The sequence below is a fragment of the Cygnus olor genome, chromosome Z (genome assembly GCF_009769625.2).
Source record: "Cygnus olor isolate bCygOlo1 chromosome Z, bCygOlo1.pri.v2, whole genome shotgun sequence".
NCBI lineage: Eukaryota > Metazoa > Chordata > Aves > Anseriformes > Anatidae > Cygnus > Cygnus olor.
In genome coordinates, this window is record NC_049198.1 from 76,319,128 (window position 1) to 76,334,033 (window position 14,906).

Sequence of the window (14,906 nt, forward strand, 5' to 3'; positions counted from 1 at the left end):
GATGTTATCAGCGAGGATATTTTGAGCATTAAAGACGAACAACATAAAAAGAAGCAGCAGTGAAGTACATGAGAGAAGTAATTTGAACATGATCTGAAAAACACAACTGGATATTTAATATGGTAATTGTTAAATTGCAGTCACAGACACTAACAAGCACTTCTAATTTGTCTGTTTTTCTGAAGAAAAGAAGCAAACTTGAAATTTTGGAAAGGGCAGAAATTTGACTTTCTGATTTTATGAGCAAGTGACTGAATTAAGAAACAATATATATTTTTTATATATATTAATAAAAAAACTACTTATAAAGTGTATTCTTAAGCAACTATTAGGAATTATGATTACCGCTGTGGGTAGTCACTCCTTCAAGATCATCTCCAATTGTTTCATGCATAATTTAGTTCCTATATATTCACCAGCATGTTTCAGAATGGTCTAGAGCAATACCTGCTAACAGAGGTAAGATTTACTGCAGTATTTCACTACTGGGTAGAATCTGATCCCCCCTACTCCCCACCCAGTAAGACTGTATGTCACTTTTGTATAAGATATCTTTTTCTTACATAACACTAAAAAATATGGAGCTCAAAACTCACATGTCATATCACTGCAGTACTGCTAATAGTAACGAGTAGAGTATTTGAATAGAATTTTATGTAGAATAGAAATTTGAATTTGATTAGAGTATTTGAATAGCCATTTACAGGTACCATATCTAATTTTATTCTGTAGGAAATTAAAACTTGAATAGCTCTCAAACCATGTCTCATATGCCACTCTAAACTGATATTCTGAGCTTAAGTTTCTGAGTCCAGGCATAAAGTACATGTATGCTGATTATCTGTAATTTGTATCTGTAAATACACATTCCTTTGTATTTCATTGCTCACAATGAAGTAATATTACCACACATAGCAAGCAAGTTTTGTTTCTTTTGTTGTTTTTATGTGTTTGTGGGGTTTGTTTGTTTGTTTGTTTGTTTTTGTTTGTTTGGGGGAGGTGGGAGGGAGGTGTACAGGATAAACTTGTCAACCCAAATTCAGAAAAAAAAAATATCTTCCATTCTGGAAGTCTTCATGATTGAAAAGAATGGAAGATCATGTCACATATTGAAGCAGAAGGAGAACATGATTCCACATCTCATTTCTTTACAAGGTTGGCTAATGTGGCATGGAGTACCTGAAAATATTTTTTAATTGTTGATCTCTCTCTAGATACTATCCAGTAGATTGGCCACAGTTTTAGCCATTTAGTGATACAAGCTGTATCAGCTGAATTCTTCCTTAAATGTTGGATTCCTTGGGAAATTCTGGACTACTATAAATTGTGTCACCTGTCCAAAGAGGAAGCAGATGAGCAGAATAGCAATAAGACATTCAATTGGATATCAGCCTCTATAAACATGATGGCAAAAGCTGCATGAGCCTTGAACAGAATAAAAATTTTAAAAGTAATTACAAAAGGGAAATAAACCTACAGTTTCTGTGTTTCTAGAAAGATTTTTCAGGATCTGGTGTTCAGTTTGTTACTAGGCATTGAATTCTGTCAGCAGGTCTCCTCATTAGGATGCCTTCAGTTCAAAATTTAATGCCCCTTCAGCGACTCACTTTACACAAATGTATGATTTCCTGGGTCCAACACAAAGAAAACCAAGTGAAATGTAATGGGCTGTGATATAAAAATGACTTAAAAATGAGGAAGTAAGCATAATATACAGTCTAGAGGAAAAGTTAGGCAAATATCATAAGTTCTGTAATTTTTTAAACACATTAATATAATTTGTTTCAGTCGCATTCTCATATTTGATTGTTCATTTTGCATAAACATTCTAACAAATACATTTCCTACTGTACTGAATAGAGACAAAAATGACAAACAGTTCATTTTAAATACACGATATTCATATGAATGCATTTCAAATCCTGTCAAGATCACTGCCTCGATAGGAATTTGATTCTAACAGTTATATTTGTCTAGTGAGTTAATGAAAGCAAATGATCTCTGCTGTAAGACGGATTCTCAAATGGGTTGAGTGTTGATCTAACTTGGAAATTACATACAGAAATTAACTACAGCAGCAAGCATGTTCTCACTTGAATCTTTAATCAAAAATAGCCAACGCAACTTCAATTTTTATGAACAACTGCTGATAACTACTTACAGATATTCAACAGTGCAGAGATAGTTTGTAACTATTCTACAGTACATGATTTAAAATACTCAAAAGTGATAAAACATAACTGCTTATAGATGACTAAGGGACAGAAAAATCTTAATTTAATCTTTTAAAAATTATCTTCTCAATTTAGAAGTAAGTTAACAAATAAAAAAGGGTTATTCCAAGCAGCAGCTCTAAATACAAACCTTTGTAGAAAACACATGAAGGTTTTCCTCCTTATTCTGTAACAGGCTTATATTACCTAGTACGTTCTGAGCCAGCATGGATTAGTTTGGAGGTTTCAAGTTTTTTGAAAAAAAAAAAAAAAAAAAAAACACTTGGTTCAGAACCAAGAGATTCAAAATAATGTATTGACCCTATTCACTTTCATATCCAATTTGCCAAAATAATTGTAAGAAAATACATTCTGATCTCCCTGAATTTGGTTGTTTACTCATTTTTCATATAACTTTTTATGGGATAAACCACGCCTGTTTTTTTTCTGAGAAAATCTCATTCCTCTTTCTCTCTCTGTAAAAATTTAAAAATTCATCAAGTAAAGTTAATTAATGAAATAAAAATATATATATATTTTTTTTTTCAATAGGAAAAAGTTCCAGGATCTGGAACAACTACCTTCTAAGCGGTCTACAAAATGGAATTTTATTAGTTTTATTTGATTAGTAAAAAGCTATCATAATTTCGATTATTTACTTTTTTAATCTTCTTTGTAGTATAAGAATTTCAAACCATTGAAAGCACTTCATTCAGTGAATTGAAAGCTATAAGAATTGTGTGATAAATATCAGCCTGAGACTCAAGGGACACCAGATTATTAAGAACCCAGTTTGTTGACTTGTTTTTTGAAAGTCATTAATTTAAAAAAAGATATGTATTTAATTACACTTTTAGATAGGTGCGAAAATTAATTTCAAACAAAAGAAGAAAAAGAAGTTACACTGTTTTCCCCTTTGCTTTAATTATAAGTAACAAAAGAATAGTTTTTTTTACACTTTGTGATATCTTTACCCTGGTATCAAACATATCACTAAAATAACATATTTGAGTTCAAGGATACTTGTCTGAAAAGAAGTCTTTCAAACTATCAACTCTTCTCTAAAAGACAGTGAAAATCTATAAAACAAAAAAATGATTCCTCCTTACATTCAGTATTTCTGAGCCTGTAAATACAGAAGATGGAGACCTAAATTGGTGAGATGATTAATTACCAATTTTCAAACAGTTACTCAGAGTAATGCTCCATCATTGCAATACTGATGCAATTATAGCAGCAGGTCTTTTAGAGGTATTAAATTACTAAAATAAATCAATTATATTTGACAAACCAAGTCAGTGCATGGAGGGCCATAATATAATGATATGTTCTATTTATGCCATCACCTAGTTCCATGATAGTAGAACAAATATACAAAATATCCAATTTCAGCAAAGTCCATTGGCACTTATAATCAAAGTGCCATGTGTGTCATGCTTGCACACTTACTCATTTTCCATCAATTTCCTTCTACATCTACAGGGAACTCAACTAAATATAACAGTTGGATTTGGCTAAGATTGGCTGAAAACTATAGGAAGACACAAAGAAAACACTCTCGAGTCTAAAGGGAGACATACAGTGAGCAGCAAACACCTGAAAGAACAGCACTATTGAAAAGTTAGGCCAGAGTATAGCAATGACAATTATGCATACTGTAGGAGCATCAAGGATACAGTTCGGAGCACTTAGATTGACAAGCATGCCTAATACAAGGGGAAGTCCTTATATATTCAATTAATGAAGTCATTATGTAGACCTGCACATATGTTTTCACAGTCACGGCTAGGTCTCTGCATCATGGTTGGAGTCACCTGGTGGGTCGTCTGTTTGTTTCCTGCAGTACAGGTGCTGCTACTACTTTAGTGATCTATATTTTTCTGCTTTCCGTCTTTCACCTTCCTCTCTCTCAGCTAAGACACTTACTGTTATTTGGTGGCATTTCCTTGCTGTTTTCTACACCTCACAGGGCAGTCCCCCTTATTTTTAGACTACCTACCTGTGCTTCCTTTCCTCCAATTTTGACAGATATGTGTTAGGAAATTAAAGAATGCCAGGGAACATTTATGAGTGCTCTAGCACAGAGCCAACATCACTAGGTGCCTCCCCAAAGCACTCTCATGAGCATTCTGTAGACAAAGGTCAATCTACCTGGGAGACAGTTTATATAGGGTTGGCCTGTTTTAGGAACTAAAACAATTTACTAGCAATGATGTGAACAATTCCATGACCTTTGCCCTCAGATTCAGGACATTTCTGTGGGTACTTTCAACTTACTTCCATAGACACAGCACTCCTCATGCTTTGCCTTCATCTTCCTACCAAGATCTGCCTCACCATCTCTTTTCATAAAGCAACTCTTCCATAGTTGTCTCTTGTGTATGCACACACACTCACACAAGGTATTTATCATATTATTTTAAATTTCTTCCCACAGAATCCCAGCTTTTTCTCTCCTTACCATTCCATGGAGACAGACTGGAAACTGGTGATAAGATACATCCAATTCCACTTGGATCCTCATGAGGCTGTTAATCCCCAAATAGCTGCAGGAGCCTGCTTGAGGGCTTTCGGGAATACAGACCTCCTAAATTTCACAAAATTTCAGGTTTGTACCTTTGCTCTGTATCTGGACAATCCAGGTGTGGTGACTATGGTTACCCATTAGTACCCATTAGAGGGAAGAGGAAACAACCAGACCGGAAAACAGGACAGCACAGAAAAGTCAACCGCTAAAGGAAGTGTTAGGCAAAGAGCAAACAGATGAGTGTTTTGGTCAGGAAGGTCAGCAGCACAATTCTGAACCTGGTTTTACATGTAGCCTTACTTCCCATGATTCAGTTTTCACAGTGCATTAGCGTTACACTAAGGACGTCTTCCTTTCAGATTAAAGAAACCCAAAATATGACCTCCAGGAATACACTGAAGTTGCTTCATCTGCTAATGGGCATTCAGTCCAAGAGGTAAGGCTGGGCCTTATCTAAAGAAAGGCACCTGAAACACAATGTAAACGTTGACTCCTCACACCATCTCACCCTCTCTACAGATCTACTTATATTGTGCCATGCTTATGCCATATTACAATATCAACATAGCTTATATAGTAAATCACAAAGAAGAGAAGAGAAGAAGAGAGAAGAGAAGAGAAGAGGAGAAAAGAGAAGAGAAGAGAAGAGAAGAGAAGAGAAGAGAAGAGAAGAGAAGAGAAGAGAAGAGAAGAGAAGTAAGAGAAGAGAAGGGTAGAGAAGAGGAGAAGAGGAGAAGAGAAGAGAAGAGAAGAGAAGAGAAGAGAAGAGAAAGGAGAAGAGAAGAGAAGAGAAGAGAAGATAAGAGAAGACAAGAGAAGAGAAGAGAAGAGAAGAGAGAGAAGAGAAGAGAAGAGAAGGAAGAGAAGAGAGCGGTAAGGAAAGGAAAGGAAGAGAAGAGAAGGGAAAAGGAAAAAAAGGAAAGGAAAAAAAGGAAAGGAAAAGGAAAGGAAAAAGGAAAAAGGAAAGGGAAAGGAAAGGAAAGGAAAGGAAAGGAAAGGAGCAGAAAGGAAAGGAAAAAAAAGGATAGAAAAGGAAAGGAAGGGAGCGGAAAGGAAAGGAAAGGAAAGGAGCAGAAAGGAAAGGAAAGGAAAGGAAAGGAAAAAAAGATTCAGGGAGATTCAAGCAACTAGAATTTATTTTAGCAAATTCCTTAGGACTGAAATTGTACTCTTTGCCTCCAACCTCCAGAAACCAAAGAAGTAACAATAAATAGACAAAACGGCAATTCACTTATGAAGAATTTGAAAGATAATTTTTTGGAGAATCACAGAACTGTTGAGACTGAAAGGGATTCTGGATATCATCTAGTCCAAACTGCCTGCTTGAAGCAGTTGCAACTACTTTTTGCTCATGACATTCTCCATGTAGATTCTGAATATGTCCAAGGATGGGAACTTCACATCCTCCCTAGTCAACTTGTCAGAGTGTTCAATTGCCCTCACAGTAACAAGTTTGAATTCCAGACTGGGAACTCATCTAAGTCTATTGCTTTATTTTGAAAAGGTCTTTGTAACCACTTTCTTGAACATCAGTCTTCAAATCAAGCTCCCTATTTTTCTTAAAGTTGTGCAGTAGGCCCAGAAAACTGCACATCGTCACATTCAGCACATTCACATTCATTCTGCAAATACTACATTTAACTACTTCAACACTAGTGTTTTTCATAGTTAAATAAAACATTTTGTGGTACTTTTACTCAACAACAACAACAAAAATAAGAAATTGTTTTTTTTAAGTTGATTCTTTGTATTTTTCCGTATTTGCTTGTGGAAATACACATTTTATATACCAGAGGAAAATGTGATGCACAAAGGGAAAAAGGACACTCTTACATGCCTGTAGTATTCAAGCATAGAAGGTAAATGTAACTTTTGGATCTATCCCAGACAGAACTTCTTGCTTTCAGAGTGGAGAACCCAACAACCAGTAGTATACGATTTCAAAGCAATAACAAGTTTGACAGTTGTCTGCAATACACCTGTGCCAATACTTCAGGAAATGTTTCCCCTTCCCCCAAAATAGTTTAAGAGAGGAATGTCAGTTTCTGCTCTTCCATATCAGCAGTGCAAAATATAATAGAAAATAACCTGTTTCAAGTGGTTCCTTGCAGTTTTATTAGAGATCAAATCAAGCTCAAAACATTTACTCTTTCATTTTCCAAGAAACACAAAATCATATTTTTAAGGCACAGGAGAGTACTCACCTCTTGCATGGTGACTGACAGAAATCCCATTCCTGAAAGCTGAGATGGCAGGTGGCTTTTCATGATCTTCATCAGTTGGATTGGTCATAATATGAAATTTGTCCTTTCATTTGACATGCTCATTGATTTCCAGATGACAAATAACTAAGAAATTCACTGAGAAACAAACAAGTGATGGGCTGGGACCTTGAATCACAAGGACTGGAGTGCTACTTGAATTTTAATCTAATTTTCAATTCTATGAAGATGTGCTGTAATAAATTCTACTTTGTGGTGTTTTTGAAATGGTTCTTTTTAATTATCCCAGATCAGAAATGCATTTAATTAAAGGTAAAACTTTACAGAATGCCAGTGCAGTCTTTCTTGTAGAGTTCAGGCTGCAGGCAGAAATTCCAGAGGCCATTTTACACAGACAAACAAGGCACATCTTGAAGGAAAAAAATGACAACGCAAAAGGACAGTTTCTTATCTGAATCATCATCTTAATTCATATGGAATAATGGTTTAAACAGTTTTGCCTGAAGTAAGACTTAGAACTGTGGTTTTGTGATTTTGACAATTACAAGATCAAGAAAAAAGTATTCTAGAAGCACAGATTCCACACAGAGTAAATTATAATACATGGATCTATTTACTTAGATAGGTACCTTTTATTTGTGCTAATTACATCATATACAGTATAAATAACAAAAAATAAAAATAAAAAAATATATAATTTATATGGTGAAAAAATAACCACTGACAAAAATGCACACACAAGGTTCCTACCGAGGACTTTTTATTTTGCTTTCTCTGTCACCCTCACATTCTACTTTATCTGATAAAATCATACCTACTGATGGGAACAATGAGGACCTGCGGTCCTTAAATACCCTGTCATATGCCAAGACATACAGCTGTGAGGACTGCATGACAGGGTGTTTCTGTGCAGCATGAATCCATGACACCACTGATCTGATACTTGCCAGAGAAGATTTCAGCCTTTTAATTTAATCAATCTTTTGTTTGCCCAGAAGGCATAATACCATTTTAAAGACATTTCATAATAACCTAAGCTACTTATTTTTTCTAGAAACTTATCTCTTTATGCTTCACCTGTCTTGGACTCATACCTCAACCACACAATGCAGTTAAGCCTCAGCTACTGTTCAAGTAGTTAAAAATGTGAAAAAGCAGAAACTACTGAAAAATAGAGCATAACTTTTTCCAGGGTGGGTGTTCTCAGAAACAGTTCAGCAAATTGTAGTGTTCCTCTAAGTTTATTAGTTAATTCCCTTAAGTAACTGAGACTGCCTACCTTTCACAACCACTGATCTGTAACAAAGTGTTTAGCGTGCCCAAGTTTAGTGTGCCCTTTTCCTGCATTTCATCAAAGGCAGGCTGACAAAGTTAATTTGTTTATTTGTTTTCTTTCTTAATTACTCAAGCATTTTCTTTCTTTCTTTCTTTCTTTTCTTCTTCTTGTAAAAACAATGTGTGTAAAGTGAAGAGATCAATAATTCGATCATTCTTGAGTTCAGACCCAATTTGTGTATAGATTCTTAGCAGAATTTGTTCTGGGGGTCATAAACAGAGTGCTGGCGGGCAGGAGAGGACCTTCATCTCTATGACTCAGCAACTGCTTTTGTGCCAAATTTTCTAAGTTATAGATGTATACTACAGTAAACACATTCACCTTATTTCAGTGAAAGTGTTTAGAATGTGCTTTTAGCATCTGTTTCTTTCTGTATACTTCTTTTTGAATACACTTATTCAAAGTGTCTTTTTGAATACAGTTACTCACTTATATTTTTCTAATTTTAGTGGGGTTTTTTGTGTGTTTTTTCTAAAGCATTGGAAAAAAAAAATCTTGCAGAACACAAGGACACCAAAACTTCTGGAAGAAGGAAGGAAGGAAGGAAGGGAGGGAGGGAGGGAAAGAAGGAAGGGAGGGAGGGAGGAAGGGAGGGAGGGAGGGAGGGAAGGAGGGAGGGAGGGAGGGAGGGAGGGAGGGGAGGAGGGGAGGAGGATCTTTTCCAAGGCTGAAGCAGCAAACAGGCAAAAAGTATTGGCCCTGCGCTGTAGCACATAAATTTCTGAATATATACAGAAAGTATGGTAGGAGAAGGAAAGCAATGTAAATTAATTAATTAATCATTAATAATTATAAACCTTGGGGAGGCTGCAGTATTTCCATCAGTGGAAGCCTATAAAAGTGGTTTGGAATCAACAGCAATAAAGACTGATTGACATCGGAGCAGTGGGCTGGGCTATATCTCCTCGAAGTCACTTCCAGATCCATGATCTACTTCTAAACAAAATGTCTAAAAAAATAATTAATTAAAAATGCTTTTAAAATGCTGCATTGTTTAAACCACACAGCTTCACTGCTAGATCCTTTCTCTCATGCTAGAGCTTATGTGAAGGCAGAGTGTCATTCTGGTAACTCTCTGCAAGATTTTGGATGATCTAGGATTTCTTTAAAAATTTATTTGAATCAGTCAGAGAAGACTTAATCTTGGTGTACCCTAAATAGAGAAACAGACAACCTTCTGTGACAAAATTCTGATTTTGCTCCCCAAATGGAGAAAATTTAACACAATTCCATTTTAGTGACAGCCAGGGATCATCTCCTTCTCTTTTCAGAGAGGGAGAACAACACAATTCTCATATGCTGGAAGAACAGCATAGTTCAGAACAGTTGTACGGATAAACTGCTATATTCAAGCTTGCTGTACAACAACAGCAACAAAAATAGGATTGATCTGTTTCAGGGAGCAGTGGCAATACCTCAGTAAATACTAAAAAAATGTCCCATAGTCCTTTGAAAGAGAACTGTGCTGTGGCTGGACTTTTTGCTAGGAGCCACCTGATACGATCCTCAGCAGGAATAATTTAGCTTTATGCTAACAAGTTTGGGTGCCTCTTGAAAGACTTTTACCATGCTAACTGTTGTCATGGGTAAATCTAACACTCAGCTGTCTGCACCGGATCTGGCAGGTACGTGTTACGTTACTTCATAATGCTGACAGGGAGAATTATGTCCAAACACTGTTTTGTTATTGTAAAGGCATCAAGGTTTAATGCATCAGTTTTAGCTTTCCATTTCATGGTACGTAGTTTTTGAACCAGTTTCAGAAGAAAAAGACACAAAGCAAAGCTTAATTTTCACCTCACTGAATAAGAAGAAAGCCGTACATAGCCTTAAGTGATGTTAAATGCAAGAAAGTATGATCAACCCTGCTTAAATGATCAGTCCTATTAAAAAGAAAGAAAAAAAAAAAGGAAAAAAAAAAGTTTATCTATTCATGTGAGTTTACACTTCGTTGGAGGAGACCACACAGCCCCTTACAGGAACACTCAAAAGCAGCACTATTGGCTCTGCCTACCCGTGGGAAAATGACTGTGAGGCTGCAGCATCACTACAGGAGTGAAGGAAACACACGTGGTTTACCTGCGTGTGTGGAACACGAGGTTGTATGATTAAGGGAAACCAGCTGATGTGATCTTTTTGGACTTCAGCAAAGCCTTTGACACAGTTTCCCATAGGATCCTACTGGACAAAATGTCCAGCATACAGCTAAGCAAAAACATCATATGATGGGTGAGCAATTGGCTGTCGGGCAGGGCTCAAAGGGTTGTGGTAAATGGGGCCACATCAGGCTGGCGGATGGTCACTAGTGGGGTCCCTCAAGGCTCCATTTTAGGGCCAGTCCTCTTCTATGTTTCTATAAACAATTTGGATGTAGGACTAGAAGGCGTTTTGAGCAAATTTGCCGACGACACCAAACTTGGAGGAGTTGTAGACTCGGCTGAGGGTGGAAAGGCCTTGCAGAGAGATCTGGACAGATTGGAGAGTTGGGTGATCACCAACCACATGAAGTTTAACAAAAGCAAGTGCCAGGTCCTGCACCTGGGACGGGACAACCCTGGCTATATGCACGGACTGGGCGATGAGACACTGGAGAGCAGCCCCGCAGAGAGGGATCTGGGGGTTGTGGTTGACAGCAAGTTGAATATGAGCCAGCAGTGTGCCCCGGCAGCCAGGAGGGCCAACCATATCCTGGGGTGCATCAAGCACGGCATTGCTAGTCGGTCGAGGGAAGTGATTGTCCCGCTGTACTCTGCGCTGGTGTGGCCTCACCTCGAGTACTGTGTGCAGTTCTGGGCACCACAGTGCAAAAAGGATGTAAAACTGTTGGCGAGTGTCCAGAGGAGGACAACGAAGATGGTGAAGGGCCTAGAGGGGAAGACATATGAGGAGCGGCTGAGGTCACTTGGCCTGTTCAGCCTGGAGAAGAGGAGGCTGAGGGGAGACCTCATCACAGTCTACAACTTCCTCATGAGGGGGAGTGGAGAGGCAGGTGACCTATTCTCCACAATCACCAATGATAGGACCCGCAGGAATGGTGTTAAGCTGAGGCAGGGGAGGTTTAGGCTGGACATCAGGAAGCGGTTCTTCACCGAGAGGGTGGTTGCACACTGGAACAGGCTCCCCAGTGAAGTAGTCACTGCACCAAGCCTGTCTGAATTTAAGAAGCGATTGGACTGTGCACTTAGTCACATGGTCTAAAATTTGGGGTAGACCTGTGCGGTGCCAGGAGTTGGACTTGATGATCCTTATGGGTCCCTTCCAGCTCAGGATATTCTATGATTCTATGATTCTATGATTAGAGATCATTTGGTTATGTGTCCCATCACACAACGAAAAATACAGCTCAGGAAAAGGTTTCATTTTGTAAATCTGGCAACAGAACAGGTGCTATTCCACTCAAGATCTTGATTCTGGGTAGATTATATATGCATACATATGTTCTTTATATATGTGTATATATGTATATATATATATAAGAACATATGTGTATATGCATATATATGTATAAATCCATAAAAGTACTGTAAATACAATTAAAATCTTAAATGTCTAGTTTATTGCTCCAGTTCTATTACAGAAAAATAAATTTAGATGGTTATATACACTTCTTAGTTTCTCCCATTATTCTGATGTTATGTTCACCTTTTCACCACTCCTCTGTGTCCTAACATTGGTAGTTTCATTTTCCCTGCAAGGTGTTACATCATAGCTGTCAGCTTCATTTGTCAGAAGGAATACAATATTTGTGTCGGTGATTTCCTTCTCCTCATTCCAGGATCCACTTGGTGTCTTCTATGTATTTCCCGACATGTTTTTATGCCTTTTTCTTTACCTATTGGTCTGCAAATTCATGTTGCATCCCAATTTGCTACACATGGTGACTTTAAGGTGTGTTAGCTACTACTGGCTTGTTGGTTTTATTACTCAAAAACTGGTCTTGAGCTCCAGATCTGCATTTCTTTAACTGACCATGGGTGAGTTGCTTATATCTGTTATATCCAGAGCCAAGCCTATGACCCATCCTTTATATTCCTATCCCTGTACTCTTCTATGCCACATCCTCTGCATACACATCTCAAAGACTCTGCTCTCAAACCAGGCCTGTAATTTCCAACACTGCATCATGTTAGATTTGTAATTACCTCATTCTAAACAGAAAAGCTACTTGCTGCTGCTATACGTATAAAACTAATGTTGTACAAAACAACATCATCAAAAAACACACACAAAAAGTCATGCTTAGATACTGATCCATTAGAGAAATTGATGTCACTGTTAAGTCAAGTAAAACAAAGCTGCAGACAAGTCAGGAAAAGCTGAGACAGAGCAAGCCTGACAAGTCTCAGCCCTAAGACGGCTAAATCAGTAAAAAGCTTTTTGGCTGGTACCAATGACAGCACTTTCACATAGTGCTGTATGGTTTAAGAAGAGTAGAGAGTTATGGTGTTCTGCTCTTCAGTGCTTCTTAGTGGCAGAAGCTTTCCTTTGCAAGCTCTTTGAAAAGTGTTCAACATCAAAAGATTTTTAATGGTTGAAGTCAGAAACATAAAACAGAATGTATTATTTTAAGGCTCAGAGTCAGGACATGTAACTTTCCTACCTGCTCCTCTCCACCTTTTCTCCCCCACCTCCCCCGCCCCCACCCCCTTTTTTTCTTTCCTAAAGTTTCTTGCATTTATTCTTGGGCTTAAACAAACTATCAGAAATGCCCCCTAGTAACTGCTTTCTGACTTACACTGTACATGTATGTCAGCATCTGACGTACCCATCCCATGCAGCATCTTCCTGTGAAAACCTTATGCTCACCTTCCTACCAACAGATTTGTCTCCCTCCCACACATCTTCCCTCTCCCCTTCCCTGTTAGTAGCAAGTGAAAGTTACACAACCATTTTGAATGGTGCCTACTTGCTTCCTCCTTCAGGTTTTTATCATCAAAATCATTATTAACACACTTCTCAACCTTGAACTGTTCCCTCATCCTCACCAACTGTTCTGTAGCCTATGGGCTACTGCATATTGTTCACGATTTTTGAGACAGAAAGGCATGAACATGTGCAGTGGAATAATTCCATCAAGAACAAATCTGATTTATCACTCACGCATAAGCTGTCTGCAGGATGTCTGATGTGCAGCCATGCAGGGCTCATGTAATGAACTCTAGAAATGACCTGCAAAATATCAGTACCCAGGACTTCAGGATGTGCTGGCACCAAACAGGCTGCTGGATTTGTGGAAATCACAAATTCTATCAAATCAATACAGACTTGACAAAAATGCTCACATGTGCAGGGGGAAGTCAAAGGAACTTCGTGTCTGTGGACATGAAGACATATAGGTGTCTTCTGAGTTATGTTCCTTTTCAATATCCAAGTCCCCCACACTTTTTGGCAGCTGTGCTTCTTCCACCAAGCAGCCTGAACATGCAGCCGGGTGTCCCTGGCCAACACACACAATATGTCTCAATTCTCTACTGTTACCTATAGCATTCTCCAGACTGGTCACTGTTTTCTGCTTTACACTAAGCTTTTCTCTCTCTTTTCTCCATTCCATACTCTTTCCATCAGCCTTTCCTGTAAGGCTTGCCTCTTGCCGTGGTTCAAGCTGCAGTGAAGCTGCTGCCTCTGATGCGAAAGCAACACAAGATAGCAGAGATTCTTTAACCTAGACTCCAGGAGGTTTGCCCTGTCCCTGCTGATTTTCCTCCCAAATGTCTTCTTCTGGTATTCATTTTGCAATTAAAAAGTAAAATAAAATAAAATCAGCTAGGTTGTATTCTCCAGATCCTTGAACTTTTAATGAAGTTATAAAATTCATCAGTTTTAAAGTCATTTCATTACAAACAAATAGAAATGCTCTTGAGACAAGGTAGACTGCTTCACCTCTGCTTTTAACTCAGACAATTTTTTGCTTCATTTACCCAATGATTATTACACAACACAGTAATATCCAAGCAGCTTAGATGGTCTAAGAGATCCTTTTTATTATTCACTTACAAACAACAATCTCACCCTCTGGGAATTCAACAATCTATGTTTTAAATAAAATGGAGAGTTAGTGACTAAACAGACCACAGAGAAGAGAGAAAGCAAACACATGAGAAGTGGCTAGGTTTGAATTAAGTTACTACTGCTTGCTTACATGCCTAACTAACCAGTGTGAACATGCAAATAAAGGTTTACACATTTACAGTCATCAGATTCTACTTATTAGAGGGTTTCATCCAGCATTGCATAAACTAATTGCTCACCAGTCTATCAATTTGGACTTGTATGTTTGGCTTCGCAGTTCATTAGTCCTATTAAGTTCAGAGGCTGCAGTTCTACATACTTACAGTACCCTCCTTCTGGTATTATTAACAGCAATGAAATGCTCAGGCACTGAAAAAGCAAGGACATGGTTAAAGCACTAGCTTTTACATAATGTAAATACATAATCGGTCACACAGACATGTCACTGTATAGTTTACTTTTCAGACTGCTTTACAGACAACTGCATCTCTTCTTTATCTTGTGTCCCCACCTGATAACCGATCTGAGCCATTGAACAGTCAGTCAAATACAAAATGCCAATAATATAAAGCAGGTTTCTGTACTGTAAGAATGAAATG